The sequence below is a fragment of the Podarcis liolepis genome (genome assembly GCF_965112155.1).
Source record: "Podarcis liolepis genome assembly, chromosome: 1".
Lineage (NCBI taxonomy): Eukaryota > Metazoa > Chordata > Lepidosauria > Squamata > Lacertidae > Podarcis > Podarcis liolepis.
The window spans coordinates 79966363-79991852 of NC_139554.1; the positions used below are offsets into that span (position 1 = coordinate 79966363).

At 43.5% G+C, this 25490-nt stretch overlaps 1 long non-coding RNA gene across 1 annotated transcript in view; it reads right to left on the reverse strand.

The window, feature by feature from the left end:
* The window catches only part of LOC310699227, a 43873-nt gene that overhangs the window by 9338 nt on the left and 9045 nt on the right, over positions 1-25490 (reverse strand). Inside the window, exon 2 of the long non-coding RNA XR_014522013.1 lies at positions 24470-24544. This is a non-coding gene — a long non-coding RNA (uncharacterized lncRNA). The remainder of the gene's footprint in view (positions 1-24469; positions 24545-25490) is intronic.

Consider the following 25490-nt stretch of genomic DNA (forward strand, 5'->3'; position numbering starts at 1 on the left):
CCTTCCTTTACTTTGAGAACGCCTCATGATACTGATGTAGAACAGAATGTCCCTATTTTCATCTGAGGAATGTTGGAAGGTATGTTTGTGGTGGTTGCTTCACATTTTCTTACAGACACACACACAGAGAGAGAGAGAGAGAGAGAGAGAGAGAGAGAGAGAGAGAGAGAGAGACTCTCCAGTTCCTTTCAAAAGCTGCAGGGCCAAGCAAGAAGAGGGAGGCACACAAACAAGTTCAGCGGTTCAATGACAGAGCACAGCAGCTAGAGTGTCCTTAATGAAAATGCTGTGCTCGCCATGCTCCTTCATTCAGAAAGGTGCTCTGGCCACCATACTCTGTAGGTGTGGATGGGTGGTGTGTATGTGAAAGAGTGACTAGATGAGAATTAATGTGCATGTGTGTGTGTGTGTGTGTGTGTGTGTGCGTGTGTGTGCGCGCGCGCATGCATGTGTATAAGAGATACAACACTCAATGCATTTTTTAAAAATGGCTCTCCAGTGCCAAGGAACCCATGTCACATTTTGGAAACCTGTGTTTTTTAAAAGGAACATTTGCAGTGAAGTTTAAGTTTGGATGGACTGACAGGGAACTTCAAGTCAATGCATCCCTTTTGTGACGCATTCCTCATGGTTGGTGCTCATAATGTTGTCAGGGTGGTTATGTGCAATCATGCTTTCAATTCCATTTGCACCTGCAAAAGACTCAGGGGATGTTATAGGGCTTCATTTGCAACAGGTGTATGTCCTGTAGTTTCTTACGATACAATAATCTTTATTGTCATTGTCCCATACAGAACAACGAAATTGAAAAATCTACATAAGACATTCAAAACCCAACAAGCCTGCTATCCCAGCTATCCCAACCTGGTTAGCCCCCTAAAAACTCTGATACCCCATTTTTAAATACAATATACTTCCATACAGACTCCTTACAATGCGTTTAAAACCAAAATCGTATTTGGGTAGAAACTGTTTCTCAGGTGGCTAGTCCTAGTCTTTATAACCCTGTACCTTCTTCCAGAAGGCAGAAGCTGAAAGAAATAATTTCCGGGGTGCGCACAATCCTGCGCTATCTCTGCAGCTTTCTTATGGCACCTGGAAGCATAGATTTGACCCAAGGTGGGAAGAGTGCACCCAATTATTCTCTCCGCAGACTTTACAACCCTGGACATCATTGTTTTTCCCCTGACCGTGCAGCTCCCAAACCACACACACAGACCATAAGTTAATACACTCTCCACAATACAATGGTAAAATGCCATCAACAGGTCCTTTGAGAGATTGTTTTTCCGGAGGATTCTCAGAAAATATAACCTCTGCTGTGCTCTCTTCATCAGGTCTTTGCTGTTTCCCCCCCAGGTTAGGTCATCTCTCAACTCCATTCCCAGAAATCAAAACACCAAGATCTGTTCCACACACTTCCCCTCAATAATAAGTGGCTGAATATTCAATTTACATTTCCTAAAGTCTACAATAATCTCTTTTGTTTTCTTTAAGTTAAGGAGTAAGTTGTTTTTCCTGCACCACTCCCACAACTGCTCAACTTCCTTCCTATAGGCTGCCTCCCCCTCTCCAGCCATGATTAAACCAACCACCATTGTATCATCTGCAAACTTAAATGATCTTATTACTGGGGTATTTGGGGGCACAGTCAGCTGTATAGAGTGTATATAAAAGCAGGCTCAACACACACCCCTGCGGCGTCCCCGTTCTTAAAACCTTGCAACTTTTCATATCACAAAGGTTCCAGTGGAGGAAGAGGGGGCTCCTAATTCAATTTCACCATTGCACTAGCAATTTCTTTCTCGTCTGTTCAAAGACCAGTTCCATATATGAACACCAGAGAGTGTTAAGGGTGTTATGGGAGGAGTAATACCTCTGGTGGGGGACACATTATGCTCCTTGTGGGGGTAGTTTGTCCACCTTTGGTCCCCACCCTGCACTCTGCTCTCACCTGTGGCTCCTAGAAGCAGTTCAGCATCCTGAACTGTCCGGCACATATCCACATGCTTTTCCAAACTGCAAAAAGTCTTAATCTTTTTATTTTTATTTTAATCATTTGTTGTGCTTGGATGACAGAGCCCTTTAATCCATTTTCAGTTGGCAAACCTACAATTCTAGTATGTTCTTGAATCATTCCTGAGAAATACTGAGTCTGGAGGCTGTAAAAAGTCAGACTTGTTACATAAGAAATGGCAGCTCAGCACTCATTCATTATAGCCTTTGTGATAGTCACGATTTTATGACCACATTTATTTATTTTGAATAGATCTTTTAATTAATGCTAAAACAGTTTTTGTGTTGCTGTTTTCTTATTGAAACAGGACTATGGCCCGGTAATAGCATCATGCTATAATTCTTTGTAAAATTATAGTGTTATAGTGCAAAGTCAGTAATCTAGTGTTAATAAAAAGATCTATCAGAAAAATAAACAGGGTGAGCCACTGCGACAGAAGTGAAATGATTCAGTAGCAGCATTAAGAACCGTGAAGGCCCACTGTCTTTAATTGCCCCTCTAGAAGTGGTTTCTCTCACAATGTTGCTCACAGCCCAGTCTCAGCATCACTGCGCTGTGGCCAGCAAAGGGCTTGGATTCAAGCCCGTGGGGCAAACTCACTCTCTGTATGGAGTAGCATTCAGTTTGGGATACAACTGCTTAGAGCAACACCCTAAGCTTGGCAAGCAAAGTGATGTCATTCAGATCTGCTGATTCTAGGGATAGAAGGATCTCTCCATTTTGGTCCTTTCTGTTCTCCACATTTCTGCAGCAATTGTTGTTTTTGAAGCTTATATATAAAAGCTCCTATCTATCTATCATCTATCTATCTATCTATCTATCTATCTATCTATCTATCTATCTATCTATATCTATCATCTATCTATCTACTATCTACATATGGAGAATCTATCTATCTATCTATCTATCTATCTATCTATCATCTATCTAGCTATCTAGCTATCTAGCTATCATCTATCTATCATCTCATCGAAATTCACTAGCATTTCCGTGACAATTTCTCTTAATAAGCACATTTTTCTATGCCATCTTGCCCAATTACTCATTTTTGTAAAGCAATTTCCCCTAAAATAATACATTGGTTTTTATGCACACTTTACCTTGATATATGCATTTCTGTAAGCACTGTTTGGTTGGAGTACTGCATCATCCAATTCAGATAAGCACAGATTTCAAAGAATGGCTGTGATTCGGTTCTTGTATTGTTTTGGAAATTCAAGAGATGCAGCTTTAAATGTGAATTGTTGATAAAAGCCATCGCCTTACTTGACCTGAAGTGGACCATATCGGAGGCCATTTAGAACCAATGGCCCTGTGAGAAGGCAAAACAGCAATGAGGCAGGTGGAAATGGGAGGTATTTGAATTTAATACATAATGATAAATAATTAAATAAATCATGCTGCAGTTGGTATGGTTGCCTACCTGCAGGAAGTGCAGTGTGACAACAATTTTTCCTCCAATAAAATTTGTATAGTGACCGCTCCCCACATTAAATGGGGGGCGCCCTTTACATGGTCACACGCAGCCCCCTGGACCCTATGCAGCACCATTAGCACATGCTTGGCTTCGCCTCCCCCCAGGTGGGATACCTGGAGGTCTCTGCCTACCTCAGCCAGTTGCCCAATCCCGCCTGGGGAGGCGTTGCCAAGGTAATCAGGCCAGGTAGGGGGAGGGACTACCTGCCCACACAATAGGAGGAGGATCTTACCTGGGAATCGTCAGTTGGTTCCAGAGCTTCTCCCACCCTTCCCACCCTCAGTTAAGGCTTCTTTTGCAGGTTAACCATTTCTCCACAGGTACGCGGGCGTTGCTACCTGTTGAAGGGCCGGAAACGAATTCTCCTGCATTGGCAGGTTTACCTTTCCTGTAGCAAAACGGTATCAGGCCTTGGGCGGAATCCTTTAGTCTATCTTCCCTAAATGGGGGCGGGGCATGCAGCAGTGACCCACGCCCCCCTCCTCTTCAATGCAGTGATACCAGGGTTTCGCGTTAAAGGGGTTGTTTGAGGGGAGGCGTTGGCCGTACGCCTAGAGGTTGGCATTGCTCTCCCCTGTGGCAGTGGCGTAAGAGGGGCGGGCTCTCTCTGCTTGAACATATGTTCTCCAGAGCCAGCCCATCGCCCACTCACACTGGATAACCCTGATGTTCCCCAGATCCCCAGCGGGGGACTGGGAGGGATAAACGCCCAGTGCCTGAACCAAGGTCTACCCACATCTGAAACATAATAAAGTTGTGGCCAATTTTAATCCCATAGCACATTGTCTTGAGTCATTATTCCACACGAAAGACGCCCAGGGTTTGAGGGACTCCACCTGTCCACGCAAAGAGATTATCATATGTAATCCAAAATTACATGAAAACATTAAAGCAAAAATAAATCCACACATCACAGTAAAGCTCACAGGTTGTTTGGAAACAACCTTAATTTGCGTAATGCCCTCTGAACTATTTCATCATCCTTCAGTACACAGACTGGTAGCTCTCCTTTGGAATACAATCATACCTTGGGATGAATATGCTTCAGGTTAAGCGTTTTCGGGTTGCGTTCCGCCATGACCCGGAAGTAACGGAACACATTACTTCCGGGTTTTGTCGCTCACGCATGTGCAGATGGTCAAAATTACGTCACGCGCATGCGCGGAAGCGACGAAACACGACCCACGCACGAGCAGACGTGCAGTCGCGTGTTACGTTCGTTTCAGGATGTGAACGGGGCTCCGGAACGGAGGATACTTTTGTGGTAATCCCACAAAAGGGACGGGAGTGGAGGGGAAAGGTTGTAGAAATAACCTTTAAACTAAAGATAAGAGCCAGATACTTTAATAGGGAGAATAACCTATTAAACTAGTTGTTATGAAAAGTGTTACACGCTGAAGATCTCCCAAAGCATGTTTGAAAATATGACATGACTGGATTTTAACATTGCTATGTGCTTCCTAACTGCTAAGAAACTCCAGATGTAGGTTAGGTTTCAGTTTCCTTTAAAACAGGGGTCAGCAAAGTTTTTCAGCAGGGGCTGGTCCACTGTCCCTCAGACCTTGTGGGGGGCTGGACTATATTGGGGGGGGGGCTTCAACTCATGTAAAAACATGCTGATTCCCAGACTGTCCGCAGCCTGGATTTAGAAGGCGATTGGGCCAGATCTGGCCCCCAGGCTTTAGTTTGCCTACCCATTCTTTAAAGATTCTAGAGTTAAACATGCATACGTGAACAGGAATTTAGGGCTGCAATCCTTAGCATTTGTAAGTCCCACTAAACTCAGCAGGGCTTACTTCTGAGTAGATATGCATAGGGTTGCTCTGTGAAGTGCTGAACTTTGGGTTAACTGTGTCTTATATTCCCCCCCCCCCCAGTGCTATGTAGATAGAGCAATAAGAAGCCATGATCTTGCAGGATCATCAAGGGTTGTTTTATTTGCTTGTTTAACTTTTACTAAAAGCCAAGCAGAAAGTTATGTACACTTTCTAGCACATCTCTGCATACCCCTCTGTATGTATACAGTGGTACCTCAGGTTACAAACGCTTTGGGCTACAAATGCTGCTAACCCAGAAGTAGTATTTCAGGTTGAGAACTTTGCCCCAGGATGAGAATGGAAATCGTGTGCTGGAGGCAGCGGGAGGCCCCATTAGCAAAAGCGCACCTCAGGTTAAGAACAGTTTCAGCTTAAGAACGGACCTCCGGAACAAATTAAGTTCGTAACCCGAGATACCACTGTACATTTCTTTTCCTAAAAGTTCATAGCTGTCAACCTTCCCTTTTTTTGCAGGAAATTCCCTTATTTCAGCGCTGTTTCCCGCTGCTACGGGATTGTTAGATATCCCGTAGACTGTCCCCGGGACAGGTGAGGCTGCTGTTACCTTATTTTCAAGGCTCCCTGGGACAGGTGAGGCTGCTGATCCCTTATTTTCGAGGCTGCTGATCCCTTATTTTCAAATCTGAAAGTTGACAGCTATGTAAAAGTTACAAGGAGCTAAACCCACAAGAAAAATTTGCCATAAAAAGGCATTGTCTTGTCATTTCTTAGGAATCTGTTCCTTATTGTCTGAAAGTGTCTAATTACATAGACTGTACAGGATCCCTTGTGCAAGCTCATTTTTCACAAGGAACACTCAGACTAATTGGAGGTATGATGAACAAGTTACAAAGAGGCTCTGGTTCCCAGTGACATGCAATTACCCTGGAAGCCGCCTGAGCTTCATCACTATGCATTTTGGATAAAAGGGACCTGACTGCACTGAGGACAGACCGAGGTGATGCACACTTCAGGAAATCTGAGTTTCCAGTGTTTGTTGGCAGCAGCAAACATTTAACAAAAACTAATCTGCAACAGGTTCTGATCAGACCAAAGAGTGACCCTCAATAGCTTCCAAATACAGAAGAGCCACCTCAACCACTTTTCTTCCAAACCACGAGCCATATAAATTCATACCAATTCAGGAATGCAAAGTGTGAGGGTGAGGAAGCGGGGAATCTGTCAGTGACAAAGATCCAGAGTTCCAGAATGTGTTGTCAGCAATATGCTGATGACACACAGTTCTATTTCTCCTTTACATCTACAGGTGTGGTGGTGGATGTGCTGGATGAGAGCCAATAAGCAGGTGCTCAATTCCGATAAGACTGAGACACAGGCTGGATCCATGCACATTTAAAAAAAAACAAAGTTTCAGGAAAATGTGCTGTAAAGCTCATAATGGGAATTCACGTTGTTGAAGGATCGTACTCAACTCAACACCATGTGGTGTCACAGTGTTATAACACATTTAAAATGCTTAAAAAAAACAAACCAATGTAACTGTGTCCACTGTTAGTGGGTGGCTCCCCAGAATAGATGAATGGGAGACTACCTGCTCTTGAGGGGGTTACATTCCCTAGTTTGGGGGTGCTCCTGGATCCATTACTGTTGCTTGAGGTCCTGGTGGCCTTGGTGGCGCTGAGTAACTTATGTCAGCTTCATCTGGTGGCTTAGCTACACCCCTTTCTCGACAGGGATAGCCTAACTTCTGTGGCTGGCACTATGATAACCTCTAGGCTGGATTACTGCAATGAGTTATATGTTGGGCTGCCTACCATTCAGAAACTTCAGCTGGTGCAAAATTCAGCTACCAGGTTGCTCACTAGAACAAGACGATTTGAGCTTATAACTCCAATCCTGACCAGACTACACTGCCAAATAGTTTCCGGGCCCAATTCAAAGTACTGGTTTTGACCTATAAAGCCTTGAACAGCTCAGGACCTCAATACCTTAAAGACCGCATTTCCCCATATAAACCAGCCCGGATCTTGAGCTTGTCATCCAAGGCCCATCTCTATGTCCCCCCTCCCTGGGAGGTTCGGAGGATGACAACACAAGAACAGACCTTTTCTATGGTGGCTCCCCAGAGATGTAATATCATTACATATTTAGGCCCCACGTGAAAACATTCCTTTTTACCTAGGCCTTTGGCAGTTAAATAATCTATGGACTTTTATTATGATTTTTTATTATTATGCTGTGTATTATGTTTTTTTAAATTATGCTGCATTAATTATATTATGAAGGTTGTACATCACTCAAGAGACTTCAGGTTTCCTGCCGATAGAACAGGGAGTGCAGGTCTGAGCTCCGGACAGACCCGAGCCCACAGAGGTTAGAGGGGAGTGCGTCAAGGCAAGCTCCCCCCCCCCCAAGCTCCACAAGGTTGTGTGGAGTGTCAAGAGGTCTGGCAGAGCACCAACTCTCCCGCCATCCCCGAAAAAAACCACTGCCAACAGGCAAGCAGTGGGGGGGGGGGGAGCGGTTGAGAGTGCTCCCAGCTGCAACACGACTCTGTGGGACGAAGCTTCGAGCTGCCTACTGACAGCAGGAGATTCTCAAGTAAAAATATTCAAGCTGAAATAAAAGAGTAAGAAGAATTTTGCACCTTCTACCATTTTGATTCAAGAATCAGATAGGATTTAATTAGACTGAATTCGGCGATACATGGAGGGTTAAAACAGGAGGTCCACCCTTCGATTTCTGGATAAATTACGTTACATGGAGAAAAGCTGCAAGTAGGAGAACTTCTTTTATTAAAAAATTATGGACAAGTGCCTGCTGATGAGCCACCAAAACCCATTCTTTACTGACTGTCAATACAGTGGTACCTTGGGTTACATACGCTTCAGGTTACAGACTCCGCTAACCCAGAAATATTACCTCGGGTTAAGAATTTAGCTTCAGGATGATAACAGAAATCATGCTCCGGCGGCGCAGCAGCAGCAGAAGGCCCCATTAGCTAAAGTGGTGCTTCAGGTTAAGAACAGTTTCAGGTTAAGAACGGACCTCCGGAACGAATTAAGTTCTTAACCCAAGGTACCACTGTATCAGGAGAGTTTAAAAGTGGCTACGATGCTCTGTTGAGAGACAGAAAAAGGAAGGCGAGATTCCTGTGAGCGTCAGGGAGCGTCAGGGAGCCCTAACACCACTGTCTCAAACCTTTCGTTTGTGGCTGTGGAAAGGAAAGTTCTTAACAACTGAACTCTATTCATAATTGCATATTATCACTAATGGATTATAAAACTGGGAATTTAATTTTGTACTGTGTTGAGGAACTCAACAGAAGAGACTTGGATTAAGATATATGAAGAGCTTTGCTGAGGATTATAAGATTTCCAGTTGGGAGGAATAAAAGAAGGAAGAAGCTTGAAGTTGGCTCAATAAACACAACTGAGACTTTAAGGAACAGTTTGCAAGTGACTTTGTACCCCATTCTGAGACATTGCGGAAAAGCGGAAAAGCGGTTTGAATACGTTCCCCCTGGAAAAGTACTGGAACCCCCTGGTGTTTACTGGGAAACTGTATTGAATGGCCTTGGGCTTAATCAGGACTGATGAAGAAAACCGGCTGTGCTAAAAACAAAGGAACAATGCTGAAATTATGGAATTTTTGTACCAATGGAAAAGAGAATTTATGGAAAGTATGGCTAAGATATCAGAGACCATCGGTACTAGATTGGATCAATATATAACAACACGGCGGAAGAACCGGAAACAAGAACAGATGCAGGGGAGACTCTCGGGCAAAGACAGGAGGGACAGTTTGTAGCGGGGGGGGCGGGGGGGAGGGAGGCAAAAAGCAGGGGAAACTGACGGGCAGCATACACAGAAAATATTTGAGTAAGTATTGGTAAAATCACCAATGTTAAGACAAGAGGAGCTGAAACTGGAAATGGCCTTAATTGGTAGCAGCTTCTTGATAAGCTTTAAATTTGAGTACTGTCAGGGAATAGTTAGAAATTTGGGTGAAATCACAACTGTGGAGACAGAGAGAAATTTGGGAGGAAGGAGGGCTGAAATGGGGATTTGTCCTAATGAGAAGCCTCTTTTGGAGGAGATTTAAATATGCCAAAGTAAGGGGAAAAAAGAACAGCTAACAGTCTGGAAAATGATTTAGGGGCCAGTGGTTGGAAATAAATTGGGACATGGATTAAATGCTCGCAAAAAGCAACAGTTAGGATAATTTTAAAAGGGGAAATAGCATGAAAGCATAGATGTGTAATGTATAAAGTGGTCTGAATGTTTAAAATATCAAATCAAATTTTATTAAACGGTCACAGACCAGATTAACTCGTACAGCTAGTCAGCGAAGCATAACACCGGAAAAAACAAAAGACAATTTCGATACATAACTGCAATTTAAAATTAGGCAGCATAAATAAAATTAAGTATTTGCCTTCGCCTGCATATTGACATTGGAAAGCTCTTGTTTCCTGCGCCTAATAGCGGCTACACAAAATTTGGCCACATTGATCGTAATTTCAGGAACCTTATCTTCTACCAAGGCTCTCATACGTTGGAGTTCTGGTTCATTTTTAAGCTTTTGTAGAATTGGGGCAATAAAGGTCAAACGTAGATCCTCGTAGTAACTACAGTGCAGCAATACATGCAGACTTGTTTCCACTTCCGATGAGCCACATGGGCAAACACGTGACTCATATGGTTTGCCCTCATATCTGCCTAGCAGCAGGGCAGAGGGCAGAACGTTAAATCTGGCCAGGGTAAAGGAGTGTCTGTACTTAGGTATTTGTAAATCAGCCAAATAATTTGCGGGTGAGAACCCTCTCCCAAAGTCTCTAATTGTGGCATATTTATCCATTTTGCCCATATGACATTGCAGCTCTATGTCCCTAATGCGTTGGAGCACTTGACTTCTGGCTCTCTCATATCCTGCCGCTATCAAGATCTGCGGGGAGAATCCCAAGCTTCTTATCTTTTCAAACAGGGAAGCTTTCCAGGTGGAATGAAAGGTGTCTAAGAGTGTTAAAGGAGCCAAGCCGGCTGGGGAAAAAATAAGTTTTAACCAGTAGTGTATCTTTAGAATCCACAGCCGCGCATTAACGGGTGGTTGTCCAACTTCTAAGCGGACAGCTATATTAGATACACAGGGGGGGATCCCCAATAAACACCGATAGAATTTTGTTTGAAATGCCTCCATAGGCGCAAAATTTTTAAAACTGCAAACCTGGGATCCATAAGTGAGTTGTGGGAGTATTTTTGCAGCAAAAACCTGGGAGGCCGCCGGAACGTATTTACCCCCTTTCCCGTGAAAAAATCTTGTAAGGGCTTTATTGGCCCTTCCTGCGTTGGCAATGGCGTTTTTCATCTGTTGGTGCCATGAGACCCTTTCCTGAAAAGTTATTCCCAGGTATTTGAAAGTTGCTACCTGGTCAATAGGTTGACCATTAATTCTCCATTTGTGTTTCCTTCTTTTTTTGAAAACACCATAATTTTAGATTTGCTGTAATTTATTGATAGTTGTTCCGCTTGACAATAGTCAGCAAGTGATCTCAGAAGCTTCCTCAGGCCAACGCAGGAAAAGGAGAGTAGGACTGCGTCGTCCGCATACAGAAGCACCGGGATGGGAATACCTGCCAGTTTGGGAGGGTGGGCATTTTCTTTCGCCATATTTACTGCTAGAGAGTTGATATAGAAATTAAATAGCGTTGGCGCGAGGACACATCCTTGTTTAACCCCATAGTGTGTTTGAATTTCTTTAGTTAGATGGCCTGACCGATCGCATCTTACCCTCACCCTGGTGTTTTCGTATAGACCACGGATAAGGCATAATAAGCGTTTATCTATGTTTGTAGCGCCAAGCTTTTCCCAGAGTCTATCCCTTGGTATTAGATCAAACGCCGATTTAAAGTCCACGAATGCTGCATATAAAGACCCCCCTTTTCTAGAGTATTTTTCTGCCAGGTGTTGAAGGGTAAGGGCCTGGTCTATAGTTGAACGCTTTGCTCTGAAACCAGCTTGAGCTTCTGATAAATATCTGTGCTGTATACCACAAGTTTAATTGTTTAGTAGTTGGAAAATTGGGTAAAGGGATCTGGACTGTAAGATCATTCGGTTTCTTTAAAGAACCAGAAAAGGGGATGGATTGGGGATGGGAGGCGGGTAAAAATGTGCTATTTTTATTATTTTTTAATGTTAATGAGAAATGTGTGGGGTAATCTGGTACTGATACAATGTGGCATATATTGGATTTTTTATTGAAAATAATAAAAATTATTATTATTTTTAAAAAGGTTGTACATCAATCTGGGATCTTAGGATAAAGTGTAGCATATAAATCAAATCAACAACAACAACAACAACAACAACAACAACAACAACAACATGGTTCTTCATGTCTGTCATATACCAAGACCCGCATCAGTTCAGGCAGGGATTTTGAATATTAAACTTGTAACCCTTTCTCAATAGAAGGTGGATTAAACAGTTCCCAGTCATTAAACAGATTAAGAATTTGCCAAGAGCAAACTCATCAGTTTGTGCATCGAGTTACAATAAATTGTCTCGGAAACATTTGATCCTGGCTTGTAGCAGCAAGCCCCGAGTCATTGTATAATTGGTGCTTCTCCTCAAGAGTTCCTGCCTGCTATTAAATATAATGATAGAGGGAAAAGAGCCTTTTGGGTGCTCAGACTACACCTCTCTAATACATTGCTCACACATCCTTTGCTTGGGTTACCTTACTTGTTCTTCCTTAAATAGAGCTCATTAAAATGTCTGAGATTATCTTTGACAAGACCCAAGGTGCACAAGGGGCCATATTGTTCCTTTCGCCCACTTCATCAAATCACAGCAAGTTTGAAGGAAAAGCTCTAGGGTTTTTCCAAACATATAAGGGATTCCGGAGCAAGATTCACTGAAGGCAACCTTGATTTTAAACATAGGCTCTGTACACATCATACATTTAAAGAACATGACTTCTCCCAAAGAATCCTGGGAATTGTAGTTTCCTCCTCTCAGAGCTACAATTCCCAGCTGACTTGGCAAATGACAGTTCCCAGGATTGGGGGGGGGGGCATCTTGTGCTTTAGATGTGCTTTAACTATGTGCTGTGTACACAACCCTAGAATAAAGCCAGCAATAAAAATGACCTTGCTTTGGGGCACACAACTTAGGAAATTCAGCATCATTCCTTCACTATTCCATTAGAAAGAAGAGATGGCTGAAGATGTTTTGCTGCCTAAAGCAAAGGACAAGATCCTCAGCCCACACACACCCAATTTTGGAAGCCTGCTGGACTAGCAGCTAAATCTTACTGTATTTCAATACTGGCAATAAGTACTGTGTCCTCCTCCACACCTGAGGGAATATGGGGGGGGGGGGTCAAAAGGAAGCCATGGCCAGAGGACCCAGGAGAAACAGCCGGGGTGGAGAGGCTAGCACTATTGGTCTCTAGCGTTGGCCATCTGAGGCAGTCATGACACCATGGACATTGTTACAGTTTACCCACAGGGACCAAGCACTGGATCTTTTGCACTAGGCCCCAGATCTCCTGCCTTTTCCCCTCCTCTTTTTTAAAACTTTGGAAAATGTTTTATCTTTACTCACATGGTGACTGAGAGCACCACAGTGCTGGTGAGACCCTGCTTACCCACATATCCACAATCTCCCCCCCCCCCCGAGGCATCTGTACATGGGGAGGGGGGATTATTGGGTGTTTCTTGTTTTTCTTTTTGTTATTTATTTATTTATTTATTTTGTGCTTTTATGCTGTGAACCACCCTGAGACCTGTGGGTAGAGAAGGGCAGTATACAAACAACAACAACAACAACAACAACAACAACAACAACGTCTATGCAAGTTGTATGTGAATTAGTGCCAGGGGCTTCTGTTTAGATTAGGGGTGTCCAAACGTTTTTCAAAGAGGGCCAGATTTGATGAAGTGAACATGCATGAGGGCCGACTATTTTGTCTGACCTCCTTTGAACCATTAAAATTAAATGCAAATTAAATTAAATGCAAATTAACTATTTTATTCAAAGTCTATTGCAAACAGCATAATTTTCATTTCAGCACATGAATGACAAATCTAAACAGGTGATAAATCACTCTGCCTTTCATATCTGAAGGCCAGATGAAAAAAAACCCAGGAAACTGAAATATATGTCAGGAACACAGTAAAGTACATTATAAATTATTGGTAATAAAGGTTGTTTGCCAACTTTTAAGTTCATAAAATATGAACAGGAACATAACACCAAGTTGGCACAAACCTCTTGATGAGGGTAGTAAACAAACCAGCAAAAAAATGTTAAAGGGAGTGTGTGTGTGTGTGTGTGTGTGTGAGAGAGAGAGAGAGAGAGAGAGAGAGAGAGAGAGAGAGTTTGTCTCCCCCTTTTTCTTCCCTCTCTCCTTAAAAGACTCTCCTCTCCATTGCTGGGGAAAAGACAGTATATATGTGTCTGTATGTGCCTCTCTCTCTCTCTCTCTCTCTCTCTCTCTCTCTCTCTCTCTCTCTCTCTCACACACACACACACACACACACACACACACAGTTCAAAACCTGATGGGGGAGAAGAGTTGATGCGGGGTGATGAGATTTAAGAGATGGGTGGGGGGTGGAAGAGAGACGAGAAAACATTGTGCTCCACAAGATTGCAGAGACCAAAAAAATCCGTATATGGAAAGTGGGGTGGGGGGGGGCTGTTCTACCTTTTCCCCCACCACCCCTGCCCAATCTCCTTTAGATTTGCAATCTTTTGGCAATGACAGGAACAGCTGCGATGGGACAGGGAGCGCAGGGTGGAGACAGCTGGGAGAGGGTGACAGATACAGAGAGAAGCAGGGAGGGAGAAGAAGGCCCACCTGCCTCTAACCTTCCTTGGCGGAGCGTTGGCTCCAGGGGACAGCAAGCAGAGCAGTAGGCAGGCTCTCAGGGGCCACAACAGATTGATTTTTCAAAATTGCCTGCGGGGCCATTTTAAACTGGGCCGCAAATGGCCGGAATTTGGACCTGCCTGGCTTAGATCCTTTTAAGTCCTGGAAGTGGTCCTGTGCCTCACTCTGCCTAATGGTAGAGCTGGCCCTGATGAGGAGCTGAAGGACAGAAACAGCAACAAAATTAAATTACATGATAGCAAAGAGTACTAAATGTTCTGATAGGTACATCTGCACTACAGACTTAATGTGCAGTCTTAACTAATTCCCCACCTCAAATGCTGGGAATTAGTTAATTGTGGGTGCTGAGAATTCTACCTTTGGAATTCTTAGCCCTTGTCACTGAACTACAGTTCCCAAGATTTCCTACAGAGAAAGCACAGCAGTTTAACCCCTGGAAATCTATATTTCGGACACGCACTAGATGCACACATTTAGGAATGAATCACAGAATCATAGAATTGTAGAGTTGGAAGGGACCATGAGGGTCATCTAATCCAATGCACGAGTCTTAACTAAAGCATCCGTGACAAATGGCCATTCAACCTCCAAGGAAGGAGAGTCCACAACCTCCTGTGGGAGTCCGTTCCACTGTTGAACAGCTCTTACTATCAAAAAGTTATCCTTGATGTTTAACTCTCTTATAAGTTGAAGCCATTGGTTGGGGTCCTACCCTCCGGAACAGTGGGAGGGAAAGCTCGCTCCTTTTCTCTTTTAGATATTTGAAGGTGGCCATCATATCTCCCCTCAATCTCCTCTTTTCCAGGGTAAACATACCCAGCTCCTTCTCCTTTCTCATAAGGCTTGGTTTCCAGACCCTTGATCATCTTGGTTTCCCTCCTCTGCACCCTTTCCAGTTTATCAATATCCTTCTTAAATTGTGGTGCCCAGAACTGGACAAAATGTTCCAGGTGTGGTCTGACCAAGGCAAAATAGAGAGGTACTTTACTTCACTTGTCTTGGACACTATACAGCCTAGAATAGCATTAGCTCTTTTTGCTGCTGCATCACGTTGTTGTCTCATGTTGAGCTTGTGGTCTACTAAGACGCCTAAATCCTTTTCACATGTATTACTGGCAAATCACACTTATATTGGTGCAACTGATTATTCCTGCTTAAGTGTAGTGTTCACACTTTTTTCCAGGATGATAAGTAACCATTAATGAACACTCTTTGGGTTGGGTCAGTCAACCAGCTACAAATGCACCTAACAGGTACCTCATCCAGCCCACATTTTATCAGTTTCTCTGCAAGAATATCATGGGGGACTTTATCAATAGCCTTACTGAAATCCAGATGCCCCATTTCCACTGCTGTACTTGCTCTTCTAACAGGGACATGGGTGGCGCTGTGGGTTAAACCAAAGAGCCCAGGACTTGCTGATCAGAAGATCGGCGGTTCGAATCCCTGTGGCTGGGTGAGCTCCTGATGGCTCGGTCCCAGCTCCTGCCCACCTAGGAGTTCGAAAGAACATCAAAGTGCAAGTAGATAAATAGGTACCGCTCCAGTAGAAAGGTAAACGGCGTTTCCGTGCGCTGCTCTGGTTCACCAGAAGTGGCTTAGTCATGCTGGCCACACGACCCGGAAGCTGTACGCCGGCTCCCTTGGCCAATAAAGCGAGATGAGCACCGCAACCCCAGAGTCGGTCACGACTGGACCTAATGGTCAGGGGTCCCTTTACCTTTACCTTTACTTGCTCCTCTGGTACAGAATCAGTAAATAGATTGCTAGCAGGGTAGGAGTTTGGGGCCTCTAACCTGGCAATATTTCTTCCAATCCCTTCATTTTGGCCAGTATAGTGAATCTACCCTTCTTGTCTATTCTTCTTGTCTATTGGAGTATATTGGGGTATTATTAGGACTGGTTACAAAGGCAGGAGTATTGAGAACTTCCTGTTCCTTCCTATTCCTTCCCCTCAAACTGCATTTTCCAGACTGCAATTCCCTTTCTCTGAGATCATTTTCTTTGAAGGTAGCAAGTGTGTTATCAGCATACTCATCCACTACAATAGCCTTGGATCTGCAGGTCAAGAATGGAAAACAGTGCCTCCAAGTCCATCTCCTGAGCATTCATACTGGTGTAGAAACTGGTCTCTGAGTTCACGTAGTAATCTTGATATTTGTCATTCAGTTGTTTAGCTACTGAATATAGGAACTTAGCAAGTACTTCTAAACCAGGCATAGACAAACTCCGGCCCTCCAGATGTTTGGGACTACAGTTCCCATCATCCCTGACCACTGGTCCTGTTAGCTAGGGATGATGGGAATTGTAGTCCCAAACATCTGGAGGGCCAGAGTTTGCCTAGGCCTGTTCTAAACCAATACAAAAGAAGTATGTTTGTTACCAGCAGGAAATTATTATTACTATTAATTTGATTAATTACACATCCTTCACCCTACGGTCCCAGGGCAGGTCACAACATATTAAAATACAACATTAAAAAGCCTAATGCACCTCATTGAATTTTCTCTCTTCCCAGTGATGCTACCTACCCTATCATGTAGTGTAAACTGATAGGGTAGGTAGCATCACTGGGAAGAGAGAAAATTCAATGAGGTGCATTAGGCAAGGTCTCAAACAAGCTGAAGCAGGTGCAGAAGGGAGTAAGTAAATGATCAAAGCAAGGAATGGAATGCTTTCCGTAAGAGCAATGATTCAAGAGTTTCACTTGATTGATAAAAGGAAGAGGACTAAAAGGGATACAAGATCAGAAGGAATAACTATAGCTCAGGGGTGAAGCACACACTTTGCATGAAGAATGACTTGAGTTCAGATTCAGAGTAGGGCTAGGAATGTCCCCTGCTTGGCCACCTAGAGAGATGCTGCCAGTCAGTGTGGGCAATACTGAGGTAGATGGACCAAGGGGCCATTTTATATTAATGGACCATACTGAGCTGGATGGACTACGGCAGCTTCTTATTTTCGTATGCTAAAAGATATATATGACAAAGCACAGCATGAAGAAGCATGCTTAAGAAGCTTAAGACAGGAGGCTGTGGACACAAGAACCAGCAGATTAAGCATTACCAAATTCAGCTTGAAAAGGAGGCTTTACAACATAAAGTTTGCATGTATATAGGTGATAAAGAGTTTTGAAAAATTTCTTATGTAATTAAACAACCTCACTGGGTTCAGGTCAAAGTAAGACAATGTTTTCCTCTGCATACAACTTTTGTTTCTCTTATCAACCCCCACCAATATTACGATGATAACAATATGGCTAACTGCCTTTCCCAAGAATAAGTGATAGACAAATGCATTGACCTTTCCTGGCAATTTAAGATGATTGACAAGTCACAGCAGGGTAGAGGAGAGATACAATCCAAGAAATCATAAGATAAAAGCAATTACGCAACAGCAAAACAAAGACATATGAAATGCCCGCATTGAAGCTAGGTTCCGGGAGCAGTACAGATAATAAAAAAATCAGTTGCAAAATAAAGCAGTAAAGAAGAGAAATATGAATAAAGGCCAAAGGTTTCCCCCCCAAAAGCAAAATTGCTGCCATTTTGCAGAAAGTAAATAAATATTGCTATGTGTTGGGGTGCCAGAGTTTTGTGGGTGCAAGGCACCTATAATTATTGGATTTAGTAAAAGTTAGAGTTAATCAAGATTTCATTAAGGTGTGCCAAACGCTGCTGGGTGCAGCTTACACTGATGAGCCATGCCAACCTGGCAGTTAAGAGACAAAGACTGGAATGGTTCATCAGAAACCATCAAGGGAGTGAATACTACCAGACATCTTCATCTTCACCCTCATTGCCATGGCCCCTCCTTTTTTTGTAAACCCCCCCCCATTTCCCCTTCCTTCTCCTCCTTCCTTTCCCCAATTGCCCCCTGCACACAGAACACCTCCATTCCCATGACTCCTCCTCTCTCTTATTTTGCAGCCTCCTTGCCCCCCACAACTCCATGATGGTTGTGTTGTTGTTTACTCGTTTAGTCATGTCTGACTCTTCGTGACCCCATGGACCAGAGCACGCCAGGCACTCCTGTCTTCCACTGCCTCCCGCAGTTTGGTCAAACTCATGCTGGTAGCTTTGAGAACACTGTCCAACCATCTCGTCCTCTGTCGTCCCCTTCTCCTTGTGCCCTCAATCTTTCCCAACATCAGGGTCTTTTCCAGGGAGTCTTCTCTTCTCATGAGGTGGCCAAAGTCTTGGAGTCTCTCCATGATGGTAGATGTTACTTTATCTTTAAAACAAATAGCCTCTTAAGAGTAGGCCTGTCAATGGCAGGGGAAGGGGGACGGGGGTGGGTGGGCCGCCCTAGATGTCATCCCTGAGGGGGGGTTGACATCGCTGTGCGGCCCCCCTGGGCCGCTTACTGCAGGGGAGCCCCCACAGGCGGTTAGCCCTGCCCCCGCGGGTGGCTAGCTCCTGGGCGCACAGCTAGCTCCGCCTCTGAGGCCCGTCAGCTTGTTCAGTTAGAGAAGGTTTGCTTGTTAATAAAATATTTCTTTTGAATTGCTGCATTGAATCTGGAACTTCATGTTGAAAACTACAGTGGTACCTCGGGTTACAGACACTTCAGGTTACAGATGCTTCAGACTCCACTATCCCAGAAATAGTACCTCAGGTTAAGAACTTTGCTTCAGGATGAGAACAGAAATTACGTGGCGGCAGCAGGAGGCCCCATTAGATAAAGTGGTACCTCAGGTTAAGAACAGTTTCAGGTTAATAACGGACCTCTGGAACAAATTCAATTCTTAACCCGAGGTACCACTGTACACATATTACCAGGACAGGAATACATTATGTGGAGGTTGTATGGAAGATCTGAGGGCTCCACATCCTTGTTTGGTCAAATTTTATTTCGTTTACCAATTGATGTAGCGTAGAATATCCTGCATTGTCTGTAGCTCTAAAAACAAGGTGTGGTGTCCAACTAAACATTTCCACTCCTGCAAAGATATTTAGAAGCACAATAAAACTTTCCCATCCTCTCTTCTCCCTGCACACCCAGTGCACACCCAGTGCACACCTCGCAAATCTCCCCAGCGGCTTGGGAGAAAACCTAGAACAGAACTGGTCTGAGGATCACAGTGGGAGAGGAGAGGGCAGGGATGTTGTGCAGCATCCTTGAATGGCAGAGTTGTTGAGTTGGATGCCACCCATGGACTCCATAATCCTTTCTATCCATGTTTGCTTTCTTTAAGTATGTTTGTTAATTCCCTATTACCTTTTGTTTCCTTTATACCACCACCATGCAAAAGAAAAGAGGAAAAAAGGTGTATGGTTCACAACCAATGTAAAGTTGAGCACGCTAATACTGCTACGGTACTTAGTGCAATGTACCCAAGGGCTTTTAAGAGTTTTAGTTTCTTTTTCATTTGCCATCTTTCAGCTTTATGGTGATTTTACTGCCATATAACTTTTTGAATATAAATTTGCTGCATTTCATATTTCTATAAAAATATAGACTTTTAAAAATTGGATAGAATTTTAACTATTTTTTCTTTTGACCACAGTGGGTGAAATTCCTAAGAATATTAGACAATCCAGAGTACATAAAATTCATTTTTTTTTAATAAAATTTTTTATTGGTTTTTCACAATTTATATAAACACAAACAATACAAACAAACAAACAAACACATAAACAAACATGTATAATTTCAAATCCTTTTTTCTTAAACCTTACTTCACCGACTTCCCCGTACCTCCCCTTTCTGCATCCCAATTTCCAAATTTGTTTCAGCAAATCCTCCCCCTTGAGTTTATCTAATTTTCCCTTGTTCTTTTCTTTTACTTAATCTTTTACAGCTGTAGTCCCCTTTTTTCTGTAACCTCAACATTTTAGCACTCATTAATTTTACAATATTTCTTAAGATAAATTTTGAATTTCTTCCAATCTTCTTCCGCCGTCTCTTTCCCCTGGTCTCGGATTCTGCCAGTCATTTCAGCCAGTCCCATATAGTCTATCACCTTCATCTGCCATTCTTCCAGAGTGGGTAGATCCTGTGTCTTCCAATACTTTGCGATGAGAATTCTTGCTGCTGTAGTAGCATACATAAAAAAGTCCTGTCTTTCTTTGGCACCAATTGGCCGACAATGCCCAAGAGAAAGGCTTCTGGTTTCTTGGGAAAAGTACATTTAAGTACCTTTTTCATTTCATTATATATCATTTCCCAGAAAGCCTTAATCTTTGGGTACGTCCACCAAAGGTGATAAAAAGTACCTTCAGTTTCTTTACATTTCCAACACTTATTATCAGGCAAATGGTAGATTTTTGCTAGCTTGACTGGGGTCATGTACCACCTGTAAATCATTTTCATAATATTCTCTCTTAAGGCATTACATGCCGTAAATTTTATACCGGTGGTCCACAACTGTTCCCAGTCAGCAAACATAATATTATGACCAATGTCTTGTGCCCACTTAAGCATGGCTGATTTAACTGTTTCATCTTGTGTATTCCATTTCAGCAACAAGTTATACATTCTTGACAAATTCTTAGTATTGGGTTCTAACAGTTCTGTTTCTAGTCAGAGTACATAAAATTCAACACAACAACAGGGAAATAGGCTTGGGGGCTTTCATGCTGGGCACCTCCCAAAATGTGGTGTTTTTGTTTTTTTAAAAGGAATAGTGATTAACTTTCTAATTTTGGAGTGGAATTGGATTAAATCTGGTTCTTGCCTGTGTGTGGATCTACAGCAGCTGAAGTTACACCAATGCTTTATTTGCCCTTGTTTGGCTCTGAGTCACCACAGAGTGTAAGGCTAAAGGATTTAGATTTAGCTGGGTATGAATGAGCCTATTTATTTCCTTGTCAGCTCCTGGTGACTGAATTTTAATTTAATTTGATAATTGATGCACAGCATCTCTGCTTTCATAACTGCTTCATTTACCTTGGGCAGGATAAGAATCAATGGCCTTGCTAAGCCGGGGAGATCCCAGCAAAGCTTAGTCACGCTTCTTGTCAGCCTTATGAGAACAGATGGCGAAACGAATGCTAATGTAGCAATAGTAACAAGATATGTTCACTGCAGCCCTAGAAACTCTGCCACCCGCCCATCACATGGGGCACTTGGACTTTCAACAAGCTTCCAGCAAGGTACCTTACCAAAGATTCCCAAGTAAGCTTAGCAGTCATAGAAGAAGAGGGCAAGTCTTCTTGTGGGCCAAGAATTGGTTCAGCAGTGGCAAGCAGAGAGTAGGAATAGATGGGCAGTTCTCTGAATGGAGAGACTCAATCCATTCTGGGTTCATTTCAATCTGGGTTCAGGCCTGGCCATGGGACTGAGTTGGCTTTGGTGGCAGAAGGCAGAACTGCAGCAGTGTGGCCATGCTCCTGTTTCTTGATCTCTCGTGGGTTTTGATCCCATTGACCATGGTACACTCTTGAACCAGCTCTGAGGAATGGGAATTGGGGACACTGTGTTACAGTACAGTTCTTAACCCAAAACCGTTCTTAACCTGAGGCACGCTTTTGCTAATGGGGCCTCCCTCTGCCACCGCACGATTTCCGTTCTCATCCTGAGGTAAAGTTCTTAACCTGAGGTACTATTTCCGGGTTAGCGGAGTTTGTAACCCGAAGTGTTTGTAACCCGAAGTGTTTGTAACCCGAGGTACCACTGTAGTTCCAGTCCTGCCTCTGAGAACCACTCAAGAGACTAGCATTTCAGGAAATTGGATGGGAGAGGCTGAGAAACCTCTCCCCCCACAAGCCTTGTCCACCATAAGGCAAAGGCAAAGGAGATGGGGGGAAGGGGGGAAGCTGAGATTGAATCCTGGCAAGACAGAGCTTTTGTGAGTGAGTGGCTCCCTTAGGAGGGGAGAGGAAAGGTGATGAGTAAGAGGTGACATGATAGTTTATAAAATTAAGCATGGCATGGAGGAAATCAACAGAGAAAAGTTGTTCTCCCTCTCCCTTTACCTCTCATGAAGGTAAAGACTATCAATGGCTACTAGCCGTTATGGCTATGCTCTGCCTCCACAGCTGGAAGCAGTTCTGAGTATCAGTTGCTAGAGGAGATGCTCTTGTGTTCAGGTCCTCCTTGCTGGTTTCCCACAAGCATCTGGTTGGCCACTGTGAGAATAGGTTGTTGGACTATATGGGCCATAGGCCTGATCCAGCAGGCTCGTCTTACAATGATAAGAACCAAATCATGGCTTCTGAAGCAATTCACTGTGATTCAGTAGGGTTGCCATATTTCAAAAAGTGAAAATCTGGACAGAAAAGCCTTTTTTGGCAGAGTTATGGAGCATACATATATATATATATATATATATATATATATATATATATATATAGCAAAATCTCTCTCTTTTTGGAGGGAAGTTTTTGAGATAGTTAAGGACAAAAATGAGACTGCCGACATGGGTTGCCAAACATCCGGATTTTCCAGGACACTGTTTCTGATGGCCAATTACAGGCTATGTCCAGGAAATTCCAGACATATGGCAACCCTAGGTGTAGAGATTTAAAAGGCCTGCAGACAAATGGGAAAAATTATAATTTATTTAGGAGACTGTAAGCAAATGAAAACATTAGCAGGATTATTAGAACACTTGTAGTGTAACAAACATGATGGATAATATGGATAGATATAAAACATAGATTATGATACAATATGCAGTTGAAAACGTTGACATTAGGACCCACAGAAGGGATGGGTCCCATGGGAGAAGCCATGGGATTCAGAGAAATCTCTGTACAGTGGTACCTCAGGTTACATACGCTTCAGGTTACAGACTCCGCTAACCTAGAAATAGTGCTTCAGGTTAAGAACTTTGCTTCAGGTTGAGAACAGAATTCGTGCTCCGGCGGCGCGACAGCAGCAGGAGGCCCCATGGTGCTTCAGGTTAAGAACAGTTTCAGGTTAAGAACAGACCTCCGGAACAAATTAAGAACTTAACCTGAGGTACCACTGTAATGAAAAGGAAAATTTAAAAAAAAAAAATTAAAGGCCTGCAGACAGTGTATCTGCAAAAATGGAAACGTTTCTTCTCAAGCTTGCCATGTAATGAAAACACCTTGGTGAGGAGCGCAGGGAGGCAGGGCTCTTTTGTGACTGGCAGTTAGGTGGGGCCTGTCCAATACATTTTGGCACCTGAGGTGACCCACAAAATGGTACTTCCCCCCACCCCCAGCCAGGGAAAAGGGGGTTAGTGAAGATCTACATCAGGAACAAGGGGGGGAGGAGACTAGGAGTGGCTCCTATTGGCCAAGAGTCCACTGTAGAGGCAGCATGGGAGGGGTCAATGTGGCCTCTAAGGAGCTCACTGTAGCTGCTGTTGCCACTGTGGGAGTAGCAGCAGGCAATGCATTCCTTGGAGGCCAGAACTGCTGCCCTTGAGGCAGTTGCCTCACTTTGCCTCGTGAGTTGTCCAGCCCTGCAGCTAGGGATGAGGGACAACTGGATTCCATCAGCAGCAGCACATCACATAATTATCATCACAGCTTCATCCCTTTTCCATAAACAGCCTCAAAACAACTGTAAAAGCACATTATCACCATAAATAAGAGCAAAAATAATAACCTAAAATGCATATAATATTTTTAAAAAGGGAGTTCCAATCTACACTAGTGAAAGGATGAGCACAGGAGGAGTCACAGATGTACCTAATAACCCTCCAAATTAAGGGCCTGAGGAAAATATAAATATTTTTGTCTGGCACCTAAGAACAGCCATCAATAGTACTAGGAGCGTTGACTTGGGGAGAGCATTGCTTAGGCAGGGAGCCACCCACATTTCGTCATCTCGTATCATCCTCCTCCACGTGGGAGTAGGCACGTGGAAAAGGGCCTCGGAATATGGATGCAAGTTATGTCTTGGTTCATGTGAAGAGAGGCAGTCCTTGTGAAATTGGGATCCTGAGCCACAAGAGGCTTTATCAGCTGAGCCCATAACATGATTGGTTGCCAGTGTGGTAGCACTAAGATTGGTGTTATATGTTCAGACTGTCTTGCCTCAGTCTGCTGTTTCTCAGCTAAATTCTGCACCAGCTACTATTTGTGATCCGTTTTCAAAGGTAGCTTCATGTATAACACGTTGTAGTAATCTAAACTAGAGGCTACAAGAGCACGGTCAACAGATGTCTAGATGCAGGCATGGGTGGGTCACCATCCAAAGCTTACAGAAGCTATTGTATGCCACTGAAGCCACCTGTGCCTCAAGTGACAGTAATGGATCCTAGAAGTAACCCCAAGCTAGGTACCTGCTCCTTCACAGGGCGAGTAACCCTACCCAGAGCAGGCCAAGCCTTACCCATCCAGTCTAGCAAACCACCCATTATTAGCACCTTACGCTTACCTTGAGGAAGCTTCAGTCAATTGGCTCTCATCCAGTCCATTGCCAGTTACTGATCCAAAACATCCACTGCCACACCTGCAGTTGTAAAAGAGGATCAGAGTTGTGCATCATAAGAATATTGCTGACAGCACATTTCATCCTTCGAAAGTCATCCTTCAAAATTCACAGTTCTCCATATTCTGCAATGCAATGCTCCAGTGAGGTAATTTGTTGAAAGGCACTATTGTTAACTTATTGTTATTTTCAAAGGTCAGAATTTTGGAGTGTGCTGTCAACAAAATGCATATACTAAGATAAAGTGTGCGTGAAATCAACATGTTGGTGAAAAATGACAAAAATGCATTATATAAGAGAAAGTTGTTTTGAAATAATTTTGAATTTTCCTGAGGACTTAAAAAAAATGACAAACTGGTATGGAAGGGTGGAGAACCAAATTTAAGTCTGGGGAAAAACGAAGCTGAGAAACGCCAAAATTGAGAATGGCATTACCAGAAATCCTATCAGAGTGCTTTGGGAAGGGATGTTGAAGGAATGCATTCTATGTTCTACGAGTGGTACTAGCTTGGAAGATGCTGGATGTTCGTCCTTTTGCCTCTGCCATCTGCCCACACATTGACACCTGCCAATTCAGCTTTCAGCTTAGCTCCCCCTCTGACTTTTGGTGACAAATAGAGCAGAATGCCGAGGGCAAAATTCCTGCATCAATCCTCCTGAAATTTGGCATGTTCCTTACGTAGGGGCTCCTCTCATGGGCATAGCCAGGATTTTTGTTGGGGACAGGAAGGACTTAAATTAGGGAGGACAGGACTTTTGTTGGGGGGAGGAGCACCAACATGATTGGTCAGTTAAGTATTTCTATTGTTTACTTGATCAGGGGGGCTGCCCCCCTCTGCCCTGCCCCCCTCTGCCCTCCTCCTTGGCTGTGCCAATGGTGCCTTCTATCTATTTGCAAACAAATTGCTCACAAAACGATAGCGAAGACTAAATTTATCCTTTTTCAATCACCCCAAATTGAAAAAGC